General features: G+C 33.8%; 1 protein-coding gene across 43 annotated transcripts in view; it reads right to left on the reverse strand.

Moving 5' to 3' along the window:
- The window catches only part of PTPRD (protein tyrosine phosphatase receptor type D), a 2,321,819-nt gene that overhangs the window by 1,241,933 nt on the left and 1,064,691 nt on the right, over nucleotides 1-15,195 (reverse strand). For all 43 annotated transcript variants that reach the window (XM_032290736.1, XM_032290738.1, XM_032290724.1 and 40 more), the window contains one exon: nucleotides 1,631-1,680. The gene's annotated coding sequence lies outside the window, so the exon portion shown is untranslated. The remainder of the gene's footprint in view (nucleotides 1-1,630; nucleotides 1,681-15,195) is intronic.

Consider the following 15,195-nt stretch of genomic DNA (forward strand, 5'->3'; position numbering starts at 1 on the left):
TGATAAAAACCAAAGTCTGGAAGCTACTTAAGTGCCTATCAATATCAGAAAGGGTTAATAATTTGGTCTATCCACACAGCTGAATACTACACAGCAATGAAAATGAGCAATTTACCATTGCATGCAATTTTACAAATATAATGTTGAGCAAAAGAAACAAATCAGTACAGACTGCATGATTTCATTTATAGCATATTAAAAAGAGGCAAACCCTACTTCTAGAAGTGAAGATACTGCTTATGCTCTGTAGGTTTGGTGACTAGAAGGAGTATAAGAGGGCTTCAAACTAAAGTTCTTTTTTCCCAAAAAAAAAAACATATGTTAGTATTGGTTACATGGGTGTATTCATTTTGTAACAATTCACTGATATTTTGTACTTAAGATATAAGTAATTTTCTGTAAGTATGTTATATAATTAAAACACTGAAGATAACAGTAATTTAAAAATATTTTTGTTCCTTATTATAAATTGAAATAATTTATTTTAAGAAGTTAATTCAGGTATATTTGTGAAATATAATTTCAAACTTAAAAATAAGGGACTTGGGGATAAAATTATTACTCTAAGCGCATCTAAATAATTCCTCCAAATTTTTCCCATTATCAGCAAAGTTCTCCTGGTAGGGCAGAGGAATTTCACTTTCCTCCTATGTGATACTTTTTAACTTGTTTTTAATAATCCTATATTGAATGTTTCTTTAAAAAGTAATGAAAAAGTATGCCTTACAGATCCTAGAGATGGTTGTTATCTACAGTCATTTAAAAACATCTTTTTCAAGATACACTGCAATAATGCTATATGCCCAAATAAACAGGAGCTTTAATCAACTGCCTTTGTATTTCCAAGGATATCATTTCCCCCAAATATAAAATGTATGATACAAATGCCCACATTATCTGGATTTTATATACTTATTACAAGGTAAATCTTTATTATGTTTACTATTAAGCAACAGATAAACACTGAAAGTTGGCTTACTGAAAATTAATTTCATCAGTTTAACAGTAACACAAATAAACTCATATTTATTTATATTTTGTAGTCATCAATTATTAGTATAATCAGATTCACATTTTTAACTAATGTTATTGAATACCTATAACCACAGAAGTTAATTAATAATTAATGCCTTAAAAACTGCATTAGAAGTCACTTGTTATTTCTTAGCATTTTATTTCCATAGTTACACATTTTACTCTCAACTTTCTGGAGCTCTAACGTCAAGCTTCATGGAGGAACCCAATTTTGATACAACTTGACAGGTGATAAAACAAATTTTACTTTCAATAACTCATTACCATCAAATGGACTTCATTATGAAAAATTTAATAGATAAAATTGTCATTCATGTCCAAATAATTTTTTTAGTGGTACCAATCCTTACCTTTCTGGTCCATGTCTTCAGATTTACATAGAAATCTATCAATGACTATATCAAATAACTGTATTACTATAATTTACCCAAGAACATAAATATTTTTATAGAAAATATCACATAATTTCTTCAACACGTATGGCAAATTCTCAAATGGCTTGTTTGAATTTACTTTACTTTAAAAAAAACTGGACATGATCAAAAAGAGGTAATGAAAATAACTCTAAAATTAGGTATATTAATTATAATCTTACCGTAAGCTCACAGGTTAGGAATTCAAAGAAAATGTTCACCACCCTGAGACCTAGAAAAGTATAACCCAAAACATTTTTTTATTAATACTAGTATTCAATTTAAATGCAAGAACCATAAAAGGTTAGTAATTCAATATGCAAAATGTTATTATATAAGTAATTAGTGTACATATCACTTGAGAAACATTTTTGAGTACAATATTTGTCTGAAATAGCATTACCAGTTACCCATCTTACATCAAACTATTGTGATTTAAGATTAATTATTCTAATTTTGGTTCTTTAATATGCAGTGATGACAAACAAGCAGACAATTATTGTCTACTTTGCTTCTTGTAGGAGTATAGGTGATGGATACAGTTGTAAGCTTAATGTATTTTGTTAGAGAACCTTCTCTGTTACATTCATTTAATAATGTCAAATAAAACATACATCCCCAGACATGAACATTTGCAATCACGTACACATACAGATGTGGCTATCATACCATAATCCTCTTAAATCTTAGCTTTATCCATTTTAATCACTAATAGATAACTCTCCATGATATATTCTATAAAGTATGCAATAATTTTAAAGGCTATATAGTATTCCATCATTCACTGTATATCATAAAGATATCTGAATTAATAATTATGCTAGTTATTATTATTGTCTTTAAATCAGCTTTAAAATAAGTCAGTTAGTTACCATTGCGTGTGACCTCATACAATAGTTACTGAGCCCTTTATAAAAGTGTTCTCATTTTGATGCAGTGGTAACTTTGTCAGCGCACATTATTCAGCCATCTAGTTTGTTTATTGTTTCATAGATACTGTCATTAATAATTGATAGAAGAAAACTAAATACTTAATATCTGCCCTCAATGAAGAAATTATTAATACTTGCAAACCCTTAAGAAGATTCATGAATGACTGATAGGTCTATAAACAGGTGCTCTACTGTGTAATCTCTACCTAATTGCAATATAAGTTAAAATAGAAAAATTGTAATACATTGAGTCTTTTATGTCAATTCTTCAACGGTTGGTACTGTTTTGGGAGGAAGCGTTTTTCTCAAGTGCTTATGTATTAAACTGTTTCAACCGGTTTCTACTATAATTGAAGAAAATAGTTTATATAACTTCATTTATCTGATGAAGGAATAATACTTAATTCTTAGGAGGGATTATCGTATGTGAAAGTGAATCTGACAGTAAAATGAACCACTTGAGGGGTGACATAAAACGTTTCTTTTTGATGAAATGTTAGAGAAAAACAAAATATCACTATCACAGAGGTGCAAAGAAGTACATTACAATTCTAGTAGACCTTCCAGGTTCATTCATTTAGTATCACTTTCTGCTTTCACTGACCCTCCAGGAGCAGGGATGGAGAAGAGGTTTTCAGGAGACCTATTTCTTATTGACATTTGTGAAAGGAGAATCCTCTGTGAAGAACCAAGTGTGGTTTGAAATGTTTGCTCTTTAAAAAGTCAATCAATGAATTAGAGTGAACTTTCTTCTTGCCCTCTCTTTATATCTAACGGTACGGCAAATTAAATTTTGGCCAAATGTTAAAAGGCTGAGTATTAGAATCAACATTTGGCTAAAGCTAAATATTACCATTGTAGAATAAACTTCTTATATACACAAATTAAAAAAGTTTTAATTGTTATTACCATTTTATTATTAAAAGTTTGAAGTCAAGCTTTAAGGTTTTCACATTATAGTGCAGATACAATAATTTCTTTTAGCACGATCAGATGCTAGATTATTCCTGCAGGTACTATGTTGCATATTTGCAATATCAAATTGACGCTTTTAACATAATAATGGAATTTCAACATAAAAAGCACATAAAGAGATTTATGTCCTTTTGTTGTATCTAGAATGTTTATCTGCATTTGAAAGTGAATATTTTGATATTAACAACAAATCCAAAAGACATCCTCATTTGTATTATTGACATTGTTTTACTGATCAGATATGTTGGGTATGTAGAGTGTAAATTATAGCTCATATTTAAGTTCAGGGATTCCAGAAATGATATTCAGAATATTTGACTAGTTGGCCTTCCGAGGACAAATCCAAATCAGAGGGGTAATTTTAGGTATATAAGACGGTCAGGACAGGCGCAGTGGCTCATGCCTGTAATCCCAGCACTTTGGGAGGCCGAGGCGTATGGACTGCCTGAGCTCAGGAGTTTGAGATTACCCAGGGCAACATGGCAAAACCCTGTCTCTACTAAAAATACAAAAAAAAAAAAATAACTGGGTGTGGTGGCGTGCTCCTCTAGTCCCAGCTACTTAAGAGGCTGAGGCAGGAGAATCACTTGAGTCCCAGAGGTGAGGGTTGCAGTTAAGCCGAGATCATGCCACTGCACTCCAGCTTGGGCTATGGAGTGACATTCCTCCTCACAAAAAAAAAAAAAAAAAAAAAAAAACAAAAAAACAGAAGACGGTCAAAGCAGAAATATGGTTTATTCCAATGTTAGCTTACCATTTTCAATGATTTGTGGAGCTTGACTCAGGCAAGGATACATTTAAAAAGGAAAGCGTTGGCTGGGCATGGTGGCTTACATCTGTAACCCTAGGACTTTGGGAGGCTGAGACAGGAAGATTGCTTGAGCGTAAGAGTTCAAGACCATCCTGGGCAATATGGAGAAACCCCATCTCTACAAAAAATACAAAAATTACCCAAGAGTGGTGGTGTGTGCCTGTACTCCCAGCCACTTGGGGGGCTAAGGCAGGATGATCACTTGAACCGTGGATGTTGAGGCTACAGTGAGCAGAGATTGTGCCACTGCATCCAGTCTGAGGAAAAAAGTGAGACCTAAAAAAAAAAAAAAAAAAAAAAAAAAAAAAGTAAATAAATAAAAATAAAAAGGAAAGAGTTTATTTTAACATGGTGTGCATAAATAACTATTTTTGAGGAGCGATTTGTGAGGAAGGACCAGTTATTAAACTGTCAGTGACATTAACACTAGGTTAGAGTTTTATCCTTGATAAATTTCAATAAATTTTATTTCACATAAGACTGTAGCTAAATGAATTGGATCACGTTGGATGTGGTAGTTCACGCCTGAAATCCCAGCACTTTGGGAGGCCGCAGCAGGTGGATCACCTGAGGTCAGGGGTTCGAGGCCAGCCTGGCCAGCATGGTGAAACCCCCTTCTCTACTAAACATACAAAAATCAGCCAGGTGTGGTGGTGTACACCTGCAGTCTCAGCTACTCAGGAGGCTGAGGCAGGAGAATAGCTTGAATCCGGGATGAAGAGGTTGCAGTGAGCTGAGATCACACTACTGCACTTCCACCTGGGTGACAAAGTAAGACAATGTCTCAAAAAAAAAAAAATTGGATCAGATATACTTCTCTCATTTGTACTAGTTACTTGAGGAGCAACCATACAGAAAGCATCAATGTTAAGCCAAGTAAGCAGACTTCAAAAGAAATTATTGAAAATTTTATAATTCTGGTATTCTAAACCTACCATGCCAAATAAGAAATGCTTCAGTTATGTATGAATGACTATCAAGTTACTTCAGAAATCTTGAAGAGTTATATAGTTCAAGTACAACTTTTGAGTATTATTTTAGTATTTCCATAGATAAATGCCTTTAATGAATGGATTTATTGGAACTACAATGCAGTGTTTGGAGAAATTCATGAAAATAGCATCTTAAATGGTGATTTCTCCCTCTTTAAATGAATTAGAGTGCTTTACCTCCTCTTGACTTAATTTTACAGGGAGTCCAAAAATTTGGGGGTGGGAGAGGAAATTGTACCTAAAATTTTTTGGAAACCTAAAAATTAGAAAAGCATTTTAAATAATAATTTAAATAATTATAAACACTTCAAAATGATTTGGAATAATTATAAAGGCAGTTTGTTGAGTTTAGAAAATAATATTTAATCGGCAATAGAAAAATGGTGCTGCAATAGGATTTCTACAGTTCATCTCATATATCCTTGATGCTCAGAAAAGTTTTATGTGTTAGAGATTATTTTCCACATTTTCACAGAAGAAAGCTAACTGTTGCCTAAATAAACTACAAAAAGTCTTACTATGTTTTAAAGTCAAAACTGAACCTGAAATTAATAAAATTCAGAATCCCAGATAAGTCATATACCAGGATAGAATAATATTAGTAGATAACATTCACGAAACATATAATGAATGTAAGATTCTGGTCTCAGTATTTTTATGTATTAACTCATTTAATTCTCATAATTATATTTCTAGTTTATAGAAACTAGTCATATCTTAGCCATTACATCTCTATATGATAGTTGACCATTGTACAGTATTTTTACAAGTGCTATTTCAATACACATATATTCATTTATTCTTTTCAGTTTTAGGAGTCAAGTAATTTTACATTTATTATAACTCTAATATTATCTTAGTTGGCTGGTCCTTATTAATAACTGCAGTTAACATTTACTGAACACATACTATGTGCCAAGAAGTGTGTCAAAGGCTTTAAGTTCATCTCATTTAATCTCCATAGCAATCCTACCAGGTATTATGAGTATCTAAGTTGTATAAATAAGAACATTGACTAGAGAGGTAAACAAATATATCCAAGGATAGAGAACTAGTAAGTAATATAGTAGAGTTTAATAATTATTTTATTATTATTTTTTAAGTTCTGGGGCACATGTGCAGCATGTGTAGGAATGTTGCATAGGTAAAATTGCCACGGTGGTTTGCTGCACCTACCAAATTATCACCTAGGTATTACGCCCGGCACGCATTAACTTTTTCCTAATCCTCCCCTACCAATTCCACACCTCCCCTGACAGGCCCCCGTAAGTGTTGTTCCTCTCCCTGTATGTTCAGCTATAGTTGAGTTTTAAGCACAAACTTTCCTTCCCTTTAGTTAGATGTAGCTTAGAAATTCAGATTCTTTTTTTGTATAAACTTGTGGGATATAAGTGTAATTTTGCTATATGCATATATCACATAGTGGTGAAGTCAGGGCTTTCAGTATGTCATTACCAAAATAAGATCCATTGTACCCATTAAGTCATTTGTCATCATGCACCTCCCTCCCACCCCCTCACCCTCTGAGTTTCCACTGTCTACCAACCCAAGCTCTAAGTCCATATGAACATATTATTGAGGTCCCGCTTATAAGAGAGAACATGCTGTATTTTTCTTTCTGTGTCTGGGTTGTTTCACGTAAAATAATGACCTCCAGTTCCAACCACGTCGCTGCAAAGACATGGTTTTTTTATGACCAAATAGTATTACATACTATTTTGTGTGTGTGTGTGTGTGTGTGCGCATGTGCATATGTATTACATTTTCTTTATTTAATCATTTCTTGATAGACAGGTTATTCCATATCTTTGCTACTGTGAATAGTACTGCAATAAACATATGACTGTAGGTATCTTTTTGATACAATAATTTCCATTTGGTGGGCATATATCAAGTAGTGGGATTGCTAGATCCAAGGGTAGTTCTATTTTTAGTTCTTTGAGAAATCTCCATACTGTTTTCCATAGAGGCTGTACTAATTTACATTCCCATCAACAGTGTATAAGTCTTCCCTTTTCTCTGTCCTGGCCAACATGTTTTTTGTCTTTTTATTAATAGCCATTATGATTGATGTAAGATGATATGTCATTGTAGTTTTAATGATCATTTTTCACGTGCTTGTTGACCATTTATATGGTTTCTTTTGAATGATGTCTATTTGTGCCCTTAGCGCCTACTTTCTTTGTTTATTTATTTATTTATTTTTGAGACAGAGTCTCTCTCTTTCACCAAGGTGGAGTGCAGTGGCACGATCTGGGCTCACTGCAATCTTTGCCTCCTGGGTTCAAGTGATTCTCCTGCCTCAGTCTCCTGAGTGGCTGGAATTACAGAGTCCCACCACCATGCCCAGCTAATTTTTACTTTTTTTAGTAGAGATGGGGTTTCAGCATGTTGGCAGGCTGGTCTCAGACTCCTGACTTAAGTGATCCACCCACCTCGGCCTCCTAAAATGCTGGAATTAGAGACGGGAGCTACCACACCCAGCCCTTAGCCTACCTTTTAATGGGATTCATTTTGTTCTTATTAAGTTGTTTGAGTTCATTGTAAATTCTGTATAAACTGTCCCCCATCAGTCATCATTTTCTGCTATTCTATGGGTTGTGTGTTCACTGTATTGATCAGATTCTTTTAAAGGGAGGATGTGTGAAAGAAATGGGGGGCTTGCATTTTAGTCAATTCAGAAAAAACCTAAAGTCGTATCTTAGTAAAGCAGTATATAACTATATTCTGAATTTTTTATAAATCTATAAGAAAAGTAAATAAAAAGCTTCTAGTCTTACAACTCTAATTAATTATAATTAATTTTAGATAGTGACATCCCCACAGTACCTAGCTCATTAAATGCTAAATTAAAACTATGCATTATTTATCAGACATGCCAAATTCTAGAGTTTGATGCCAATAAATTTTAGAATATATAACATTGTTACAAAATATGTAAATTCTAGGTAATGTAAGAATGATTTTGGCATAAGTTATCAGGAACAATTTCTTGGAAAACCAGATACCCTTTTATCCATTTAGAAAAATGCAAATAATGCTTTAAAAAAATAACTTTGAACTCATACTTCTTTCAAAAGACTGAAGCTTATCATCTCAAAAACATAATTCCTATTATAATTGTAGGCAACACATTTGGGAAAAAATGTAGAATGTTTCAGTAAAACCTTGCATATTATAAACTCTCAAAAAGTAATCAGTGACCATCTAAGTGCTGCAATAAAGAAATAATAACTGAATAGACTCTTAATGATAAAAATACCCTGTATTTAGGTGTTAGAGTTTACCTTATCCAAATCTTCTCAATGTCTTATTCAATGCCTGTCTCATTTTTTACAAAAAAGATCTTAAACCCAGGAAAAGGTGGAATAACTGATGAATGGTGAGACTAGCAACTCATCCTATGAATAATGTATGTAAATCTGTTGTATAAAGTGGTATATAATGCTAGTTCATTGATTACTACATTTATTCCATAAATATTTACTAAACAATTATTTACCAGCCACTATTATAATACAATGTGAGGTTAAAGTGATACAATAAGACAAGTATCATAATAGGTCTTGTACTCTGGTTACCAATGTTTAACAACTGTATATTTTATTGCCACTTCAAAAACGAATAAATATTGTACAATCGCACTCTATAATATCTTCCCAAGATTATCCGTTAGGTGTTCCAAAATCTAGCTTGGGAAGTTTTAAATAAGTTTGAATGGGTTTAACACTATGGCAGAAACTTTTAGTTATCCCTCAATATCCATCTTACCTTACTTATTTTTTGCTAGGTCATGACCACTTGGAATAAAACAATGATCCTTTGTCTCAGTGCCAAAAGATTAACTTCTGGCAAAAGCACACATGTGGTTGTGGTGTAAGCAAAGTCTAAGCAGTGTCAGTGAATGCAAGAGGCCTGTTCATCTTTGTTCCTCCTTCCATAATTTAAATTTCGGGTTAGAATGCAGAATTAATGCCCGGAGCTTCAGCAGTCATTTTGTATTTTAAGAGGCCACCCTAACCTCTTTGTTTCTCAGACTTCCAGGTAGAGCAATTAAAACAGGAAGAAACTGGATCAAATGACAATGTGGCATGTTATCTCAGACTTGGATGAATTGTTTCTCAAATTTGAGAGACAAATAAATTCTATACAAACAAAAAGCAGATTCAAGTGTACCAGAGAATAAGGGTGGAGGAATGGGGAATGCCTGCTAATGGGTACAGAATTACCTTGGGAATAACCAAACTATATCTCAATAGAGCTGTTATTTTAAAAAGATCCTTATGTTAGTCCATTAGTCTATATCTTAAATAATGTAAATGTATTTTGTATTTTACAAAGATAATTGTGTAGTATATTATTCTGGAGACTCAAATTTGTCTGATTTTCTGAACCTGCTATAAAGCATTAGCACATTAGTATATATTAGAATAAATAAAATAATAAATAAATAATCCCTGTCTTCAATTGTCTAAAACCTATTGGAAAGAAAAGGCTATTCATGGATTAACACCAAGACAAATCATTAACCTCCCAGGTGGTTTTTGGAATTTCATTATATAATTGAAAGTCATTTGAAAGTTTACTGGTTACTACATAACAAAATGCATGCTTAGAAAATCTAAGAAAAGTGTTGCCAATAAATAATATAGGCCAGAACTTGTATTTTAGCCAGTTGGTCATGGTGCCTTTGATAGCCACCTCAGTGAGTGATCATCTGTTCTTAAATTATGCTCACAAAATCCAAAATGTAAAAACCTCTAAACAAAGTTTTATACTCATTTAAAAGGCATAAAATGAAAATAATGACTACAAAGATTTTGGGCATCAATGATATATAAAAATAACATTAAACAAGTGGTAATTCATGTCTCTTAATTGAAAAATTTTACATCTTTATGTTGAATATTTTGACTCTGAGGCATGACTACTCTGAAAAATGCCTCTCTAAATTATTCAGAACATGAAAATCTCTTTAAAATCTTTGAAGTTGTGTTGAAAAGGTTGACAACAATAACCTCAAACTATAAATGGGTGTATTCCAAAAACATCCTCTGAAGTCCTTTTCATGAGTGACATTGTCATAATTTTCCCTAGTTGACAATGAGCCACACTAATTGGTAAAGCTTAAAGAAATAACAATGCTCATCATAAAACTTGCCTTGTTATAGATACCTATGCATTTAAGAAGAAATTAAAATTTTAAATTGTAACTCATAGCATAATATAATGATCCTTTCATTTCTGGAGATAGTCATATTGGAAAAGCTGTAAGTCTGTGTGAAAGTTCACAGGATTGGTATAGCCTTGATATAAATTCACTGTAACTATGGCAACATTCATTTTCATTTCACTTCAACTGTTGCACCCGCTCAGATAAGCTTGAAGACTCCGTCTTATAGTTGCCATTATGACTAGCAGATCCTTATCACTCCCTATTCTGAAAATATACAGCAGCATTTGGGTGGCACTGGTCCCTTTCTCTCTTACTTGCCGTGGATGGCTGCTTTAATCAAGCCCTGAAAGTATCCTGTATTTTCTTCTTCTTTCATCCTTACCATACTTTCTTGCCAATTGCCAACTCAGAGGCAGAAGCAAAGTATACAGCAGTACCTCTCAAACTTAAATGCACATAAAAGTCACCTGAGATTTTTGTTGAACTACAGATTCTCACTGACAGTTCTGTCTTGTTAGAAATACGGAATCTCAAGCCCCACCTCAGAAACATTTATCAGAAGCTTCATTTTAGCAATACTAGCAAGCTATGTACAACTTCCTAAGCTATGGTTTCCTTATCTCAAAAATAGTTCATGTATATGAAGTATCCTACAACCTCTGTCTTCTCTTAATCTCCCCTCACTCAAATCTACCCCATCTCATTTAGATAATGTTTCACAAAACCGTCTCAAACTTTTAATTTTTGGAAAAGAAAGCTACTACATTAAGCCTTTTGATTCCATCACCATTACTATTATTATTTGCTATGCTGCCACACAACTAGACTTCTATGTTGCTCATGTTTCACCATCACTGTTATTTCTCTACAATTACCTAACCATTATATTCCTAATGCCGTATCCACTAAAGTGAACTATTTCCAACTCTCTCCTATTCTCCTATTCTGCTCCTGCTTCTCTCTCCTGCTATGACATGACTTGTGCACAAATTAAGTGGATGAAAGTCATTCATGAGAACAACTTCGACTTTTTTATTCGACCCTTCAAAAATCCACATTCATCTTCATTCATTCCTTTTCTATTACTTTATTTTCAAGAAAGGATCTCTCTCCCCCTCATATTTTTGCTTTTATTCCCTCTTTTCAGTCCTGAATTAACATGCACGCTTTATGCTTTTTCTAATAATAACCAATTTCTCATCTCCACTTGATCTTTATTTTCAACCTGTAATGTCAAGGCTTATCTCTCCTGGAGAACTTTGCCCTTGACCAGCCTGAGTCTTCAAGCTGTCTTTTATTTTCTTCTTGTGTGGATACTCTACACTTCTTATGATTTGCAACATATTTTTCAACCAAAAAACTCTAATGATGCCCTTGATTGAACATCCACAATGGTGCCAAGACATCAGATTCCACGTTCCTTTGAAAACCATCATCCCCCTGGAACATTTACAGCACACAGTATTTGTTAACAACTTTTTCCTTTATGAAATTCTCTTTTTCCAGGAATTATAAAACTGCTTTCTAGTTTTGGATTATTATCATTTTCATTTCATTTTGTTTTTATATTCTTATGATTACATCTTTTTGTCTTTATCTTTACTTTCTCTTCTTCCCAGTACAGACAGTTTAAGAGCCTATCTCAGTGGCAGACACAATACCTAGGGACATAGCTGTGCTCATGGATGTTTGAGTTCAAGAATCAAGGTATAAATATATTTTCTGATCCTGTCCTCTTTCTACTTATTCCTATATGAACCTGCACTTAGATACTTGGTTGCAATCTTCATCTTTATAATTTTCATATTCAATTTACATCTTAACTTTCCAAATTAGTATTACTAGACCTGAATGTATTTCTGGTCTCGGTGCTACTTTCCCAAACTTCCTGCTAGATATTTCTACCTATATATTGCACAATTACCTTGAATTTAACATTTCCAAAACAAAATTTATCCCCTTCCCAATAAAACCCACCCTGCTCCTCGGATTGTTCTGTTAGTGATGCTTCTAACTTATCATTCACACAAACCTAAAAGGTTATTCATTACTGATTCTTCCCTTTCTTTTCATCATTTCATCCAATCACTTTTCAAGCCCAGCAATTCTACCTCTGCTGTCTTCATGAAAATGAACAAAGACCATCCAGATGTGAATAAACAGAAACTATTTATTTGCAGTTGGCTATAGCAAGGAAATCGGCCATTCATCATTTGCATTTGCCAGAGACTCAAAGGCAGGTGGAGAACAGGAAAACCTAACAGTGAATGAAAAGGGGAGGCTTGAGATGCATTCTGATTAGAGATAAATTAATGTGGAGAAACTGGAAGCAGGCTAACTAGAAGCAGAGCAACCTATGTCATTGCTTTGGGAAGTATATTTGGCTTTCTCTGGTTGGTTCTGCATTGGAAGAAGGGGGTAAAAATTCAGGAAGTTGGCAGTCAGTGACCTGAAAATGTCCCCAAAGTCCTGACCATTCTGAGTCAATTGCAGAGGCTGTGGATTGGTTTTCTGGGCTAATTGCCGTGAAGGTGGTAGGTCAAAGAGTTTTTGTCACATATGTTCTGGCCGTTATCCATTTTTATATTGTCTCTCTTCTCTCATTTTTCTTTCTCCCCTTCCAATCACATGGCCATCCCTCAACTCAGCCAGTAGTTTTGTTGTATACTACATTATTTGGTTCTTGAGATCAAATTGTCTCATCTTTCTATAACCAAAGAAGAGCACAATAATATTTAAGAGTGTATTGGTTTAATAAACACTTGCTAATACCCAAAAAACAGTATAATTGGTATAATGGGAATTATTATGTAGTCATAAGTATAGAGTAAGATTATAATTCTTATGAGTTGAGTTTTATGTACCAAGACACTTTTTAGTAATAAAAATATTTTCATTGAACATGATTGTTTCTTCTAAGTTGTCAGTTGCTCAATATGAAACTTATACAAACTATATTCAGGATAATTTAGCTAATCTCAAGACACAACATTATTTCTTATGATTCTATGAGGTGAAACATCTTTATTCAATAACTTAAATTACATTTTCTTAAAATAGAAAAACTCATAAATAAATGTTTCTCTACCATTTATGCGAAATATGCTGCACATTGATAAATAAAAGGGATTTAGTTAGAGAACATCTAAATTTTTAGCCCTGTGTACAGACCTAGGCTACTCTGACATATGCCTGTCAAAAATAGAGGGGGAAAAAAAGAGATATATTACCATAACATGATTTCTACAATCTCTGATTTTATGAGTATATCAAATTTGTTCCACTTTATCAGTGTTTGAAGAAGTAATCAGTCATGATCTTATTCTTCCTTATCAATTAGCAAGTATTTATTGAACATCTATGTTCCTAAGTATCATTTCAGATACTGGAGAGCATAAGGCATCACTCCCTCCCGTGATGCTGAACTAAGGAAGCCAGTCTATCATAGCAATGTTGAAAAATATAAAAGGAGGGAAATTATGTATATATAGGCAACAAAATGTGTTGTGCAAATATAATTGTTGTAAATAGGGGAGACAAAAAATATTTTACAGGAAAATAACCCTGGAATCAACTTCAGGGTTCTACTATTTTAATTGTATTACATCTGGCAAGTTACTTAACTTATGGAGGCCTCAATAATAATTGTTAATAATATATGAGATGATAGTAATGGTACAAGCAAACATATGTACATATTACATGTGTCTTAGGGTTTTTAATATACTAACCTATATAATCCTTCTAACAACTCTGAGTGGTAGGCACTTTTATTATATTTATTTTATAGACTAACTTAGGCACAGGAAAATTAAATTACTTGCCCATGGGCATAGATCAAGACAGGAGAGGGGCTTGCTAACTACACAGAATTATATGCTTCTAGAACTATATTATTATTATTATTATTATTTTGAGACAGAGTCCCACTCTGTCACCAGGCACCAGGCTAGAGTGCAGTGGCACGATCTCAGCTCACTGCGACCTCTGCCTCACGGGTTCAAGCAATTCTCCTGCCTCAGCGTCCTGAGTAGCTGGTACTACAGGCATGCACCACCATGCCCAGCTAATTTTTGTATTTTTAGTAGAGACGGGGTTTCACCATGTTGGCCAGGATGGTCTCAATCTCTTGACCTTGTGATTCGCCCACCTTGGCCTTCCAAGGTGCTGGGATTACAGGCGTGAGCTACTGCGCCCAACCGCTTCTAGAATAGGTAATTTAATTGAAGTGCCCACTATGGTAACTGATTCCCAATGGCTACTCAAAAATACCAGTTTGCTTCTTTCTATCTAACTATGAGATATTACAATGCTTTTCAAACTTCAGAATACATCAAAAAGGCTAGAGGTCTCAGTAATTCAGTAGCTGGGGAGTGGGATCCAAAGTTTGCATTTCTAAATCAAGTTCCCAGCTGATGCTGATGCTGCTGCTCGGGGGATATAGATGGAACTGGAGGTCATTATTTTGAAATAATCCAGTCACAGAAAGAAAAATACTGCATCTTCTTACTCATATGTGGGAGCTAAACAAATTGATCTCATGGAGAATAGAAGGATAAATACTAGAGACTGGGATGGGTTGGTGGTTGGTATGGGAGGATAAAGAGAGGTTTATTAATAGGTACAAATATATAAATAGATAGAAGAAATAAGTTTTAATGTTTGTTAGCAGACTAAAGTGACTATAGCTGGCAACAGTATCTTGTATATTTCAAAGTCATAGAAAAGAGAACTTGAAATGATACCAACATATAGAAATGATACGCAAGGTGATGGGTATCTCAAATATCCTGACTTGATCATAACACATTCCATACTGTAACAAACATTCAGCTGTACCCCTAAATATGTAAAATATTAT

Source organism: Sapajus apella, unplaced genomic scaffold (genome assembly GCF_009761245.1).
Source record: "Sapajus apella isolate SASKATOON/1434 unplaced genomic scaffold, GSC_monkey_1.0 scaffold24, whole genome shotgun sequence".
Classification (NCBI taxonomy): domain Eukaryota; kingdom Metazoa; phylum Chordata; class Mammalia; order Primates; family Cebidae; genus Sapajus; species Sapajus apella.